General features: G+C 43.5%; 1 long non-coding RNA gene across 1 annotated transcript; it reads right to left on the bottom strand.

Moving 5' to 3' along the window:
- Positions 1-9,500: 9,500 nt before the first annotated feature.
- Positions 9,501-12,089, bottom strand: LOC113220391. Its single transcript, XR_003307261.1, has 3 exons — positions 11,479-12,089; positions 10,299-10,454; positions 9,501-9,530 (listed from the first exon to the last, which is right to left on the bottom strand). It is a non-coding gene; the product is annotated as an uncharacterized LOC113220391 (long non-coding RNA).
- Between the last annotated feature and the right edge of the window lie 2,088 nt (positions 12,090-14,177).

Below are 14,177 nucleotides of genomic sequence, written 5' to 3'. Positions count from 1 at the left end.
CGCACTCACCAGCCCTGGTATAACTCGTCATGCCAGGGAATTCCGGCATCTGTCTGATGTGGAAGGATGAGAGCCTAGAGAGGCCCCAAACGCTGAGCGTAGGGAGGTCTCAAAGGTTCCCTAACCCAGGGTAGGAATAGTCACATTTTCCATGGGACTTTGGTGTGATCATTAATGTGAAACACACACAGAGAGTTCACAGGCTGTCAGCAGCAGTGGTGGGGTCATTTCTCAGTTCGTGGTCAAAAGCAGAGAATAATCAAGGACATGCTCTATTGTATTTAATAACAGGATCATCACAAGCCTCAGAAATGCTCCAGTTGGCCAGGTGGGTGGCTCATGCCTGTAAACCTAGCACTTCAGGAGGCTGAGGCAAGAGGATGGCTTGAGTCCAGGAGGTGGAGATCAGCCTAGGCAACGTGGCAAAAACCCGTATCTACTAAAAATAATCAGCTGTGTGTGGTGGTGCACCTATATTAGTCCCAGCTATCTCGGAGGCTGGGTGGGGAGGATCACTTGAGCCCAGAAGGTGCAGGTTCCGGTGAGCAGAGATCAACTTACTGCAGTCCAGCTTGGGTGACAGAGACCGTTTATCAAAAAAATAATAAAGAGGAAAAATAAATGCTTTAGTTGAGGAGTAAACACATTGAAGACCCGGCACCGAATGTGGTCTCAAGGAACAACTTGGGTGTTAGCCTACCACCCATCTCCCCTGCACGGCTGGGTTGGGGAGGGTCCGCACCCTCACCTGCTGTCCCATGATGGACTGTCCCAGTGTCAGAGACCCTGTGTGTGTGAGCAGCAACGGACTCCCGACGCACACAGACATTGCATTGAGTGCCAGGACAGATAGCAGTTGTTAAGTAGGAGTTACCTTTAAATGAAAAAACAACTTACTATTTTTGAAGCTTTGTTTTATTGTCTTTAAAACAAAGGTTAGTGAATATATAGAATATTTTGGCTAGAATGAAATGTTCTTCCTAAATGAAGGTTTCTTTTTACCAAGTATAAAATATTCTAGAATGACAGATACACACATCAACACCACAGGTGAATTCTAGGGAGGAAATGACCTTGAAGGACTCAGGAAGGGAGGGCAAGTGAGCTTGGGTCCGATTAGGAGGCAGGAGCCCTGAGAGGCTGCAGGGATGCCCAGCCTGCCCTGGGTGCTGTGCCCTGTTCAAGATGGGCTATTTCACTTGATGAGGCGGCCTGGGGCTAGAAAGCTGTTCTTCCCTGCTCCTCCCTTGCACCTGCTGACCGTCACTCTTTGTCTTCCTAGGTTCCACCGAGGATCCAATGGAAAAACACCTCAGGGAGAAGAAAAAGGAGGCCCCATGGAAAGTGAAGGTCAGACCCCCTGCATTTGAGGAATACGGTTGCTTTCCTAGCTTTATCTTTCTGAATGAGCCTAAGAGATGAGAATCTGACAGTATGTATTATAGACGACCTATACAGTTGTCCTTGGTCAGGGGAATTCTGAGTGAGAGCCTGTTCCCCAGTGAGGCTTGATTTTAAATAGCAGGATAAAATGACAGCATTAGCCACACACTGTGTGGCCGTGAGCTTTTTCCTTAGCAGCTTGATTCTCTCCTTGGAACAAAATTACTTAGTTGCCAAGCCACATGGACTTGGAGGAAACATACTCCAAGGAAACTGTGTCTGTAGCATGAGGCGGTTTGTCCTGTTCTTTTGTGTTCCTTGAACTTCATCACTGTTTCCCATCTAGTTTTCTAATGTCACCAAGTGAAGAAAAGGCCTGTGCACGCAGCACACAGCATGGTCTGGCGCTCACAGCAATATGTTTTCTGTGATTACAGGAGGCCTGGAGAGAGCAGGAGAGTGGTATGTATGGGGGAATCCCTCCCGTGTGAATGAAGAATCCAGGTGATGAGGAATGTGCCACTGTCTCGCTGGCTTTCCTGCAGACAGGCAGCCGGAGTTGAGCTTCCTGTTGTAACTGAGGACCCAGGCTGTGGTGGAGAAGTGGTTGCTCCAGATAAGGAGAGACAGGCACATTCTGCAGTCCCTGAGAGGAACTGCATTCTCTGTATGTGGGGTGGAGTTGTGTGCATGGGACTGGCGTGTGTTGGCCAAGGTTGATCTATCCCAGAATCCTATTTAACTGGAGGGAGCCTCACAGCTCCTGGCCAGGGCAGCTGCTTCACACTAGTTGCAGCAGAGGTGGGAGGGGAGCCAGTTCCAGTGCGGGATGAGCTAAGCAAAGGGAGGGGCTGCCCCAGAGGCCAGGTGTTCCTTGCAAATCTCCCTTGTGACCCATAAGACATCACTTTGCTTGTTTTTCTGAGATGGATTTGGAATCATCAGTCCCAAAGTCTGTGACCTGCCACCCATGGGTGGAAGGATTCTGGCCATGGCTGGTCACTGTGAGAGCAGAGGTTAAGTCCTCCTTGTTCTTCTCATCCCAGAGCTCAGCCCCGGGCAGCCCATCTTGGGGCCCCAGTGATGTTCTGATGCGCACAGCCGTGCGCTGAGATAGACCACGAGTGTGAAAAGGCTTCCTGCTCACCCTCCGCAGTCTGCTGAGTCCCACACATTTCCAGGTTCCTGTGTGGATTCTGGTTCAGGGTCAGGGGGAAGTGCCTGGGCTCCCCTCTCTGTCTGCTGTTGTGGTCCCGTCTGCTCCTGGATCGTGAAATTAAGGATTAAAATAGCAGATATTGTGTATAGCTCACCATATTTTAAAGTCCATTAAAATAACTGCAGTAGGAGCATAGGTATTTTTAGGAAGGTTAAATGACATAGTAACATTTTTATGAAAAAGAGGATATTTACTAGGCTTCTTTCTGTGAGGAGACCCTGTCCTGGAGTGATGTCCTGCATTTGTGTTCTGCCTGTGTGAACACTGCCTACTTCACAGTGATGAGGGTGGCTTAGCCAGAGACCCGAGGCTCTGTCTCCCAGGGCTCTCCTGATGGTCTCCTCTGCCTCCTTCACCACCAGGGAGGGTGGCCCAGCAGCAGCTTGGCTCGTGCTCTCACCCACCTCCTCCACACACGCCAGCCCTGTGTGTCCGGCACCCAAGACTGCCAGAGGTCCTTCAGCAGCTCCCACGGCTGACAGAGACTCTATGTTTCCTAGCGACGATGGCTAGTGAGATACTTCCAGAAATGACCCTAGCTCTTTGCCAGGTAAAGTCTTCTTTCTTTCTTTGAGAGGAGAATTTTATTTCTCTTGGTTTATTTCCATTTTATTTGCATTATGATATGCAAATCTCACCATGGAAATTATAGATGAATTGCAGAATTTCTTGGTGGGCAAATGTAAGTAAGAGTCCACTACCAACTAAGAGCTGATTCAAGATGGCACCCGTAGGTGGCAGCTTCAGGGACAGACTGCATGGCAGAGGGCATTTTCCTCATGAGAAATGCTGGCTTTTAAAAAGAATGTAGAATTTGCAACCAAAAGAAATTGGTCTAGATAGAAGCAGCTGGACCCCATAAGAGTGGCACGTGTTCGTTTGAACATTCTACGGTGACCTGTCACTGAGGTCATCTGAAGATGGAGCCCTTGTCTATGGCCGTAGCACCCTGAGTGCACTCGCTGCCATCCCATGATGAAGATCCTGCCTCTGTCCCGGCTGCCACTCTGTGAACTGCCGTTTGACACTGCAGAGCCCGGAGACCAGTGGTGAAGACGGGAGGCGACCTTTGCTGCTCTTCTCAAGGTGTGCTCATTTCCCTCTTCTCAGTGCAGTTTCTTCAGATCAGCCGCTTGGACTTCAAATGTCTCCCTGATTTTTTTTTATTTCCCCAACTCCAGCTTGTCTATAGATGTACAAATTTTAGAGTTTTACGACTCAGTTTGTATTCTTGATTTTTCTATCAAGATTTTTGCCTTAAACATTTTCCTCTATTTAGAAAAATGTCCCATTTCCCATGCCAAGTTTATGCAGGCTTTTTGCTAGAATAGATCTGGAAGGAACACAGCAACACTGCCTTCACCAGATCCGGAGAATCTTGATACCAAGTGTGGTGTGAGACAGCCCACAAGAGGGAGATTACAGGCCAGTCTTCTGAATAGAGACATCCAAACCTGAAACCAAATATTAGAGCTGAATGCAGAGACTGCTACAAACAGTAATGAGTTATTTCATGATTTGAAACAATGTTGCCTCGTTTAAAGGTTTTGGGAATTGTTTTAAAGAAAAATTTAAAAGATAAATACAACTGAATGAATGTAAACAGTTATAAAATAGAAAACGTTACAAGGTGATAAAAGGCTTATGAAACATGTTTTATAACCTCATAATTTGTAATCCCAATCAAAACTGGGATAGATTTGTTATAAGGTCTTATTAAAATTAGCTACAGTATTAAACATACGCTAATATCAAACTAGAATTTTGGTTGAAAAGTAAGCTGTTCTTAAGATATGAATTTGTTCTCAGTGAGAATACAAGAGGTAACAATTTTTCATTCTGAAACGTATTTCTTTTTAAAACTTCTCAGACTGAAGCCTCAGAAGTTCGACTTTTACTGTGTCTCTTTACGTGTAATTTACAGGTCCCACATCATCCCCTTCTGTTTCTTTTTTCCTGGAAAAGTTGCATCTTTATACTTGGTTGGGATGATAACTCTCCTTTTCTTTCTTTCTTTTTTTTTTTGTTTGTTCGTTTGTTTTTGGAGACGGGGTCTCCCTCTGTCGCCCAGGCTGCACTGCAGTGGCACAAACTCGGCTCACTGCAACCTCCACCTACAAATTTTCATCAGCTCCATCACCTTCCCCCAGGTTCTAATTCTGTCACTGTAACACCAACACGTTTGCCTTCAAGGTCTAAAAAGCGGACATTGGTCTCAGCTGTCACATGGTTTTGTGCTCTTGGCTTTTGGTCTATCTGGGTTGTCTCCTGCGAGCAGGCGGGGGAACTCACTTTCCTGCTCATGGTCCTCCTCCTCCGGCACCTGCTCATGGCCTGGGGCACACTTTTCCTGTCTCTCATTAACCTGGATGGCCCTGCTCACAGGGTGGCTTCCGGGCCATTCAGTGCCCTTCGTCGAGGCACTGCCCACTCTCAGGTAGCTGCTCAGGTCAGCTGTCAGCAAGGTGGATGGGTCACAGACTTAGTTCATCAAACCACTGATGCACCAGCCCCAGTGGCCACGTTTTCAGTTAACTTCTGTTAACTGCTCATGCAGGGTTGGTCAGTTGAAGGAAAGTTTTTTCCTGGCACAGCCGTTAAGTGGCAGTTGGCTCGGAACGTCCTGAGTCCTGAGCCAGCTTGGGGGCCAGGCAGACCCCTGGTCCCTTGGGGTTGTCACTGATCACATGCTCACCACAAAGCAAGGCCAGAGGCCGGAGGTTTCTGTTTGAATGATTGAAGCTCTTCTCTGGACTCAGTCACCTCCAGGCATCCACCTTCCTGAAGAGACTTTGGGGCAGGAGGGTTGAGAAAGGGAGTGGAAAGAGCTCCTGGTCAGGGTCCAGGCCATGATTTAGAGATCTCAGGCGTTCAGGGACCTCTGTCCCCAGAAAACCATCCACATTCTTCTCCCAGATCCATTACTCCTGAGTGCTGTGACTCTGGGCAACTCGCTTCAAATTCCTCATTTCACTTCCCTGAGCTGTCAACTCTGGGTGGCAGCCCCTGCCCCGCCCATCCCTCCAGGCTGATGTGGGCATCACAGGAAAGAACAGAAACTCTGTGGATTCAGTCCCATTCCCTAAGACTTCTCTGTAGTCCCCAGACATCAACAAGCACCAATAAGTTCTCTTTTCTGTGTCCTGCCTGAATTCTTGTCCCCGTGAAGCATTAGCAAATTGAAATGTTTGTTTTCTCCATTTGGGAGTTTTCAGCATTTGGGAGTTTTCGTTTTTTTGGAATAACACACTAGTAGGACATTTCCAAGGCACAGAAGAATGCACACTGAAATCTGGGCTTATCTTTCCTTCTGCGGCCTGCCACCTTCTGCCTCTGGAAGTAACAACTGTTAAGTTTCTGCACATCTTACCAGATTTATGAATTGAACAATCATATAGCACTGACACCCGACAAAGCTTTGTAAAAGGGCTTTGGCTACGTGTGTAAAAGACTCATTTATTTTCCCTTACTGTGAACACTTAGGTGGCACCAGGAAGGAAAGCCTTATGCTCATTCCTTTTTATTCTTCCTAATATATTCTGTTTTTAAAAATGTCTTTCCCAATTTGGTATTAAGAGATATAAATCTGTGGTCTAGTATTTTTTAACTAAGCTTTCTCCCTTGGTCTATGTGTATATTTATATGTGCACACCTGCACAATTTTCTATTCAGTTGTTGAGAATTGAAATTCTCCATTTACACAGGTAATATGTGTTCCTTCCCAAATCCTGTTAACCACCCCTTCAAGTAGATAATCCCTGAAAAAAATTGCAACATCTATATTAATGTAGTTTTTATTCCTCATCAATGACCCATTTGATGTAATAATTCTTAAAACTTGTGATGAATCAACAGTGATGGAAATTTGTACTGAATCATTTCATATCTTTTTTATTACTATGAATTATATTCTTAGAGATTGGCTTTAAAATTGAACTTACACGAATGCATTTTACATTTAATTTGGAACTGGTTTAGAATTGTTGAAGCTAGGACTCTCTGGTGACTCGGGAATAGTAGAATTGGGTGGGGATGGCATTTTACATCCAGCCTGGAATCTCCCTTTATTCTCTATGTATTGGCTTTTCTTATCTTCACCCTGAAATGTTCACTATCAAATATATTGGAGAGGCAGATCTTTTTCCTCCTTCAATGTTTGTTTCATACACACAGAATAATACTGTGGGATTCAGTTTTTGAAACGAAACATGGAGTCTTAAGTGACCCCTTGTCGATGTGACCATGGACCGGTCTAGATCACAGCAGTTGGGCCCCATATTGTGACACATATGCTTGCAAAAATTCTGTGACCTGTTGCTGAGGTGACCTGATGATGTAGGTCTTGCCTTTCATTTCACTGCCATTCTCGCATCGGCAGGAAATGCAGCTTAGTTGTGTCAGAGGCCTCACAATGGGAAACGTTTGTAGTTGTTGCCTCAGCGGTCTGTATGTTCATTTCTATCTTCTGACTGCAGTTTCTTCAGGTGGGCCAGTTGTGTTAAATGTCATTCTGATTTTTTTTTTTTTTTTCTGAGACAGAGTCTCACTCTGTCACCCAAGCTGGAGTGCAGTGGTGCATGGCAGCTAGTTTTTAAATTTTTTTGTAGAGACAGGGTCCTGCTATGTTGCCCAGGCTGGTCTCAAACTCCTGGCATCAAACAACACTCATGCCTCCGCCTCCCAAGGTGCTGCAATTACAGGAGTGAGTCATCATGCCTGGTCCAGGTTAAATACTTTCTTAGAAGATGGACTAGAAATGGATCATCAGAAATTGTGTTTTTACTCACACATGAAGAATTCCAATAGCCAAAAATGTTTAGAACTCAATCAGAACTTGAGAACTTCTTTCAGCACGTGCTACATGATTCAATGACTAGGATTCTGCTTCAATCAAGTTATTTTATAGTTATCCAGGTATTTCTTTTGTTTTTCTACTAAGTTTTAAGCAGGGAGATTATCTACATATGACCTACACCACCAAGCAGCACACCTATCACTGAGAAGGCTCCTGACCATTCTCTCATTTGAAACAACCTGACCAAGATTCCCCAACAATTTGTGAGACTCAACCATATTCAAACTAAATACATTGTTTTCAATAGTCATTTAATTTATCACATAGTTGCTGTATTATAGCAGGACAAGATCTTAGCCCAAAATTAAGTCACCACAGATTGACCTATTTATAAAGCTTATCAACAATCACATTTTGACAAAAATCAAAACTAATAGATGCTATCTCTCTTCTGTTTTTCCTTTTGTGAGATAGGTTCTCACTCTGTCACTGCAGCCTCAACCTCCTAGGCCCAAGTGATCCTCCTGCCTAAGCCTCCCAAGTAGCTGGGACTATAGCCATGCTGTGTGTGTGTGTGTGTGTGTGTGTGTGTGTGTGTGTGTGGTATGTGTATAGAGACAGGGTCTCCCAGGCTGTCTTGAACTCCTGGGCTCAAGCAATCCCCCTGCCTTATCCTACCAAACTGCTAGAATTACAGGTATGAGCCACCATGCCTGGCCTGTTATCTCTTTCTTATTCCTAATTTGCTACCTCCAACTGGCTGAGGGCTGGCAATCCGTTAACTGAATATATTAAAATAGCAAAACGCTGCACTGTTGCCCACACATACACATCAATGATTACGCACATGTCCAAGTGTCTACAGCCCAGCACTGGGAGGAAAACCCATGGACTCTGGAACACTCATCCTGGCTGCCTGAGAACATGGCTTTGTATTTTATGTCTACGTAACTGCCTCCTCTGGTTAATTACAAATTCTTGAAGCTGCTGAATAGGCAACTTCTAGATAAGTGTGCATTTCTGTCCATAATAAAGTACTACACTGTGGAATACAATTACTGTAATAGGAATTCAGATTAGTTAATGTGGTCTAGAATGATTAAAAAGTAACCTAAGACATGACCTAAGTCTGGCAAGATGGTTCTAATTTGGATTAGGGACAGAAGGGAAAAAAATGTAGAAAGTAAAAGAGACAGATAACGTGGGACCAGATGACACAGTACCTTAAGAACTATTAATTTGAAACATAGGGACACAGAGAATATTATACACAAAAAAGCCACCGTAACAAGATTAATCTGCTGGTTTCAAGCATGACAGAGTAGCGAGACACTGTCGATAGGGCAATGAATTAGATGTGGTCATTAGCACCTTGGATTTGAATTGGTGTAAATGAAATAAACAAGAAAGAACAAATCTTTAAGGCACAGCCTTGAGGCTGTACTGACAGGATTCAGGCCTTCTGAACCTCATCTCCCTTAAGGTGACAATCCCGTCTCTCGCTGCTTGAGTCCACTCACAGAATTCTGTGAGGATGGAACGGCTGTCTCCATAGCACACACACTCCCTCCAAATAGTAAACCCCATTCTACAGTCGTGAGTCGTACTTGACTAACAAAGGGCATAATGAAAAGGTAAGGGTCAGAAATGACGACCAAGTTTCAAGCACAGAAAAAATGGGGTGCTATTAACCAAGAGAAAAAAATAGAAACAATAAAAACAAATATGCTTGAGCGAGGTAAAAGGTCTGTTTGCTTTTTATTTAATGACTTGATGCTGGGCCAAGGAACATTCCACATGAATGGTCTAAACGCAAGACATTAAAATATTTAAATGTAAGAAAATTATGGGAGGCCGGGTGCGGTGGCTCAAGCCTGTAATCCCAGCACTTTGGGAGGCCGAGACGGGCAGATCACGAGGTCAGGAGATGGAGACCATCCTGGCTAACACAGTGAAACCCCGTCTCTACTAAAAAATACAAAAAAAACGAGCCGGGCGAGGTGGTGGCGCCTGTAGTCCCAGCTACTCGGGAGGCTGAGGCAGGAGAATGGCGTGAACCCGGCAGGCGGAGCTTGCAGTGAGCTGAGATGCGGCCACAGTACCCCAGCCCGGGGCGACAGAGCGAGACTCCGCCTCAAAAAAAAAAAAAAAAAAAAAAAAAAAATTTATGGGAAAGAAACTTACAAACATACGAAACATTGGTAGTAATTTTTATACTTTTTCTATAGTTTTTAGATGTCAACAGCAATTGTTTCTTTGGAAATAAACTGATATCATACAAACACAAAAGACTCCTTATTCCCTTTCATAGGACGTCTAAGGAAAAAGCATAACTTACTCTGTCAGGAGCTGGAAATACCATTCACAATTTTCTGCCATTTCTTTCTCGATTATCCAAGTACTAGAAGGAAATGGCATGATCTATGTGCCTTCTACTACCTCCAGTAACTACAGAATTACCTGAAAAATACAGTTAATGGAGCAATGTCCAATCTGAGCAATCTAACATAATAACTGCATCCTTCTCATCAAAATATTCTTTTATGTAAACCTAATACTTAGCATTCATATGACAAACTGCACAATTTGCCCAGAGAGAAAATATGCAACAGTAAGAGGCAACAATAAACATGATAAACTGCTACCATATGAGAGAATTCACATCTAATTCTCGATGTCTGGGTAGAACACAATCATTCATAACGTTCAGCCCAAGAAATACCGACTGTGGTATTTCTAATAACACCAATTTACTCAGGTATCATTAAAAATTCTTTTGAAAAGTTTTAGACTTGAGGGAGTGGAAAGGTTAATACATACTAAATCATACCAAAGAAATAATTATTTAAAGATAAAGTCAAACTTAGAATTTAAGAACAAAAGAACCGTTTCAGTACTTACTAGTCCCAGGGAGACAAATAAACTGGCCCACTTATAAGGGAGAACTGCTTCCTCAGGCTCTTTGTGAGTTGTTTCAGAAGAGTGTGAGCCACGGGAAATCCAGGAGCTGTTAGTTTCTGATTGAAACTTAGAGTTTAAACTGTGGTTTTCATTTGCCTGTTGAAAGAATATCTTGACTGTATTAATCTTTTAAATTAAAATTGAACATTTTGAAGGGGAAACTGTAGGGAGCAGGCAACGTCTGCCTCACTGAATAACGCAGGCAGTCAATGTAGAAGGAATTTGAGAAATTCCCACTGTCACGTGAGTGTAATCAATGTTTCCCAGAGGCTTCAGCAGTGGCACTGAACCCAGCTCTGAAGGGTTGTCAGGGAACAGGATGTTCACAGGGCTTTGATGTCTCATCCCAGATGACTGACTGATAACAAAGGGGAAAGGCTACCTTCACAAAGAGATGTCTAGCCAACTCCACCTTAGCCAAAATTACCAAATACAGCATCACAAATCACGGGACAGACAGACTCAAACGTCTCCTGGTGTGAGGCAATGAGAAGTACACTACGCTGCCCATGTTTAATCTGAATCCACTCATGAGGAAACTGTTTAATGTGTATCCTTGCAAAAAGGTTTAATCCAATCTAGTCAAGGCGAGGGAGCAATCAGATGTATCTAGATTGCGAGTCACTCTGAAAACCAAAGAGCCTAGATTTTACAAAATGTTTCACGTCATGAAAGAAAGACTCCAAATTAAAAGAGAACACAGAAATATGACAACCAAAGGCGAGGTTAATCTCTCATTAAACTGTGGCTCTAAAACAATAAAAATAAAGGACATTTGGGAGATAATCACGTAAATTTCAATGTAGATGGTACAGTAATTTAAATTATTATATCAAAGTTAGATAATAGAATTGTGATTATGGAGAAAGATGTCCTGATTCACAAGAGATAGATGCTGAAGTGTTGTGGCAAAATGTCATGTTCTCTGCAATTTACTTTCAAGTGATTCAGGGAAGAAAGTATGAAGACAGAAAAAACACAAAGGTGGCAAACACTAGCAACTGGTGAATCTGGGTGAAGGATCTGTAAATCTCCATTGTGTTAGCCTTTGAATTTTCTGTAGGTTGAGGGAGAGGTAGGAAGAAGGAAGAAAAGGCAGGCATTCCTCATCAATTCATACCTGGAAAAAATGGAGTCCAAAGAAAACCAGAGGCTTAACTTTCATGTGAACATCCAATGAGAACAATAGTGATTTTCTAATGTCAAATTTCGGAAAAGCCACAAAGACTGGAACATTCCTGACTAGGAGCACTTGCAGGTAATGTCCAATCTTTTTCTGGAGGCTCCAGTCCTTCTAGATCTTCATATGGTTAATTCCATCCCTCCTGGAATTGCCAGTTGTTCAAAATAATCCTTTAAATGGTGATCATCAAACATTTCATCATCAATATCATCATCTATTAATAAAACTTAGGAAAATTTAGGACACACTTTAAAGTGTTGACTAAACAATAATTTGTAATAAAAACGCCTGGTAAAACATAAGTGAGTCGATGAACTATATGATTTTGTTTTTATATTTGACATGAGAAAACTTCCCAATTATAACTCATTATGAAAATAGTATTTAACCTCTTTGAGAGGACAGTAAAGAAAGATTGTGGCATGTTATCAAAAGTTAGGATGTGGCTGGGCACAGTGGCTCATGCCTGTAATCCCAACACTTTGGGAAGCCGAGGTGGGTGGATCACCTGAGGTCAGGAGTTCAAGACCAGCTTGGCCAACGTGGTGAAACCCTGTCTCTACTAAAAATATAAAAACTAGCCAGGCGTGGTGGCATATGTCTGTAATCCCAGCTACCCAGGAGGCTGAAGTAGGAAAACCACTTGAACCTGGGAGGCCGAGGTGGCAGGGAGCCGAGATCATGCCACTGTACTCCAGCCTCAATGACAAAGTGAGACTCTGTCTCAAAAAAAAAAAAAAAAAAAGAATGTGATAAATGTGGCATCATAAATAAATGGGAAGAGAGCAGCAGGGTCTTCAGAAAATGAGAGCCAGTCATAAGGAGAAGTAAAAGGAAGAAAGGGAAGAACCAAGAAAGAGAGAGAGGGAGGGAGGGAGAGCAGGGGGCGGGAGGGCGAGAAAGAGGACACTGCAGGGGTTTTCGACGTTGTAACACCCAGCTCTGCAAGGTCAAGATAAAACAAGAACTCTCAATCAGTCATGGTCTTCTAAGCTGCCGCTGCCTTTTTAGCGGTTAATTTTGCAATTAAGTCTCAACAACAGTCATCACCTTGACTTAGCAATTTCACCTCCAAGAATCTAGCATACTAAAACAATCAAAGATCAAATACATTCAGGTCAGTAATTCTTTAGCCACAATTACACAATCCTACAAAGTCAGAAAAATCCTTTGGCAGCAAAACCTGTCCTCAATGGAGTTGGTGCTACTTATAGTTTCTATTTATCCCACTCAACTCATCAGACTGACCTTCAAAGTCCTGCATAATTTGGCCCCAGCTGACTTTTCTGGGCTTATTTACCAGTGCAGCCTCCTACAGGTGCTGTAAACCTGCCACACAAAACCCCTGGCTGTCCCCCAAACACAGCCCATGTTCCTCACCACAGTGCCATCACTGAAGCCACTGCTGCTTCCTGACAGCTCCTCCTCCTCCTACATCCAAGGCCTGGCACAGACCCCATCCTCCTTCCAGAAAACATCAGAGATATTTGCCTCAATCAAAGTTAATTTCTCACCCCCATGATTCCCAGGCACGTTCTGGTACTGCTGGATGTAAGTAACCCAACCTCACATTCAGCTCTGTATCTGCTCTTTGCACCTGGCCGAAGTCTCAGAGAGCAGAGGCTAAATATTTCACGGCTCCCTAAATTTCTAAACACAGTGCTATATACTGAGTGGCACCTCTAGGTGACTACTTTGCACCCTAACAATGATAAACTGAGTGAAACTGTATCAGGTTTAATATACAGAAAAAAATTCTGGAATTCCATCACTTAATAGGAGTGGTCATTTGAGTGCCAGCAGGAAGGAAGAAAAGGGGGAAAAAAACAAAACGTTGTGGCATTATAGCTACTGCAACAGAAAACGAGAATAAAGTGGAGTGGCAAGGTGAAGACCAGGGAAATGCGGGTGACTACAGGACCACAAGAATCTTCCAAGCCTGTCAATAATGCAAGTTTCTCATTTTCTAATCAGCTAGTGTGGCCTACGTCACTGTTTGGAGTCTTGTCTTCAAAATGTTTTCCAGCATCAAGCACAACAATCTAAGTGCTGGGATTATAAGTCAGTGCCGGAGCCACCGTGCCCAGCCATTACTAGTTCTATATGTGAAAATATGCACAGAATATAAACTATTAAAAAACATAAAAAATACTATGTCTGAATGGAACTTACTGTACTATGGATTTCTTAAAAACTAAGGTAAAAGTCATTAAGAAATGTAATTAAGAAAACGATGCAAAGCATAAAAGAACATCTGTCAAAATGACAAAAACTCCAAAATGAGTGGACAAAGATCCAAAAAAACTAATAAAACAATTGGAAAATTACTTGAGCAAAACATGGAAACTACGATGATGCAATGACAGCTTGTGTCTTAAAAATAAACAGGTTGATGTAAGAATTTTTTTTAATTAAAGTATATTAAACTGCAGAGGAAGGTTTATCCCCAATACTCGCACGATCCAGAGGGCTGAGGGGCCAGGGAAATCTACCGAGGTTTGGCCCTTCCGGAGGCTGACGAATCTGCAACACACACAGAGGTCCGAGGGTCACTGCGGGGCACAGAGGTGGAGGGAGGGGGGCTCCCTGGGGTGGGTGTGCAGGTCTCAGAGGGCTCCTCGGGCCCTGGAAGGTGG

This window comes from Piliocolobus tephrosceles, chromosome 4 (assembly GCF_002776525.5).
Source record: "Piliocolobus tephrosceles isolate RC106 chromosome 4, ASM277652v3, whole genome shotgun sequence".
NCBI lineage: Eukaryota > Metazoa > Chordata > Mammalia > Primates > Cercopithecidae > Piliocolobus > Piliocolobus tephrosceles.
The sequence above is the reverse complement of the archived record's forward strand: the minus strand, read 5'-3'. Positions and strand labels throughout refer to the sequence as shown.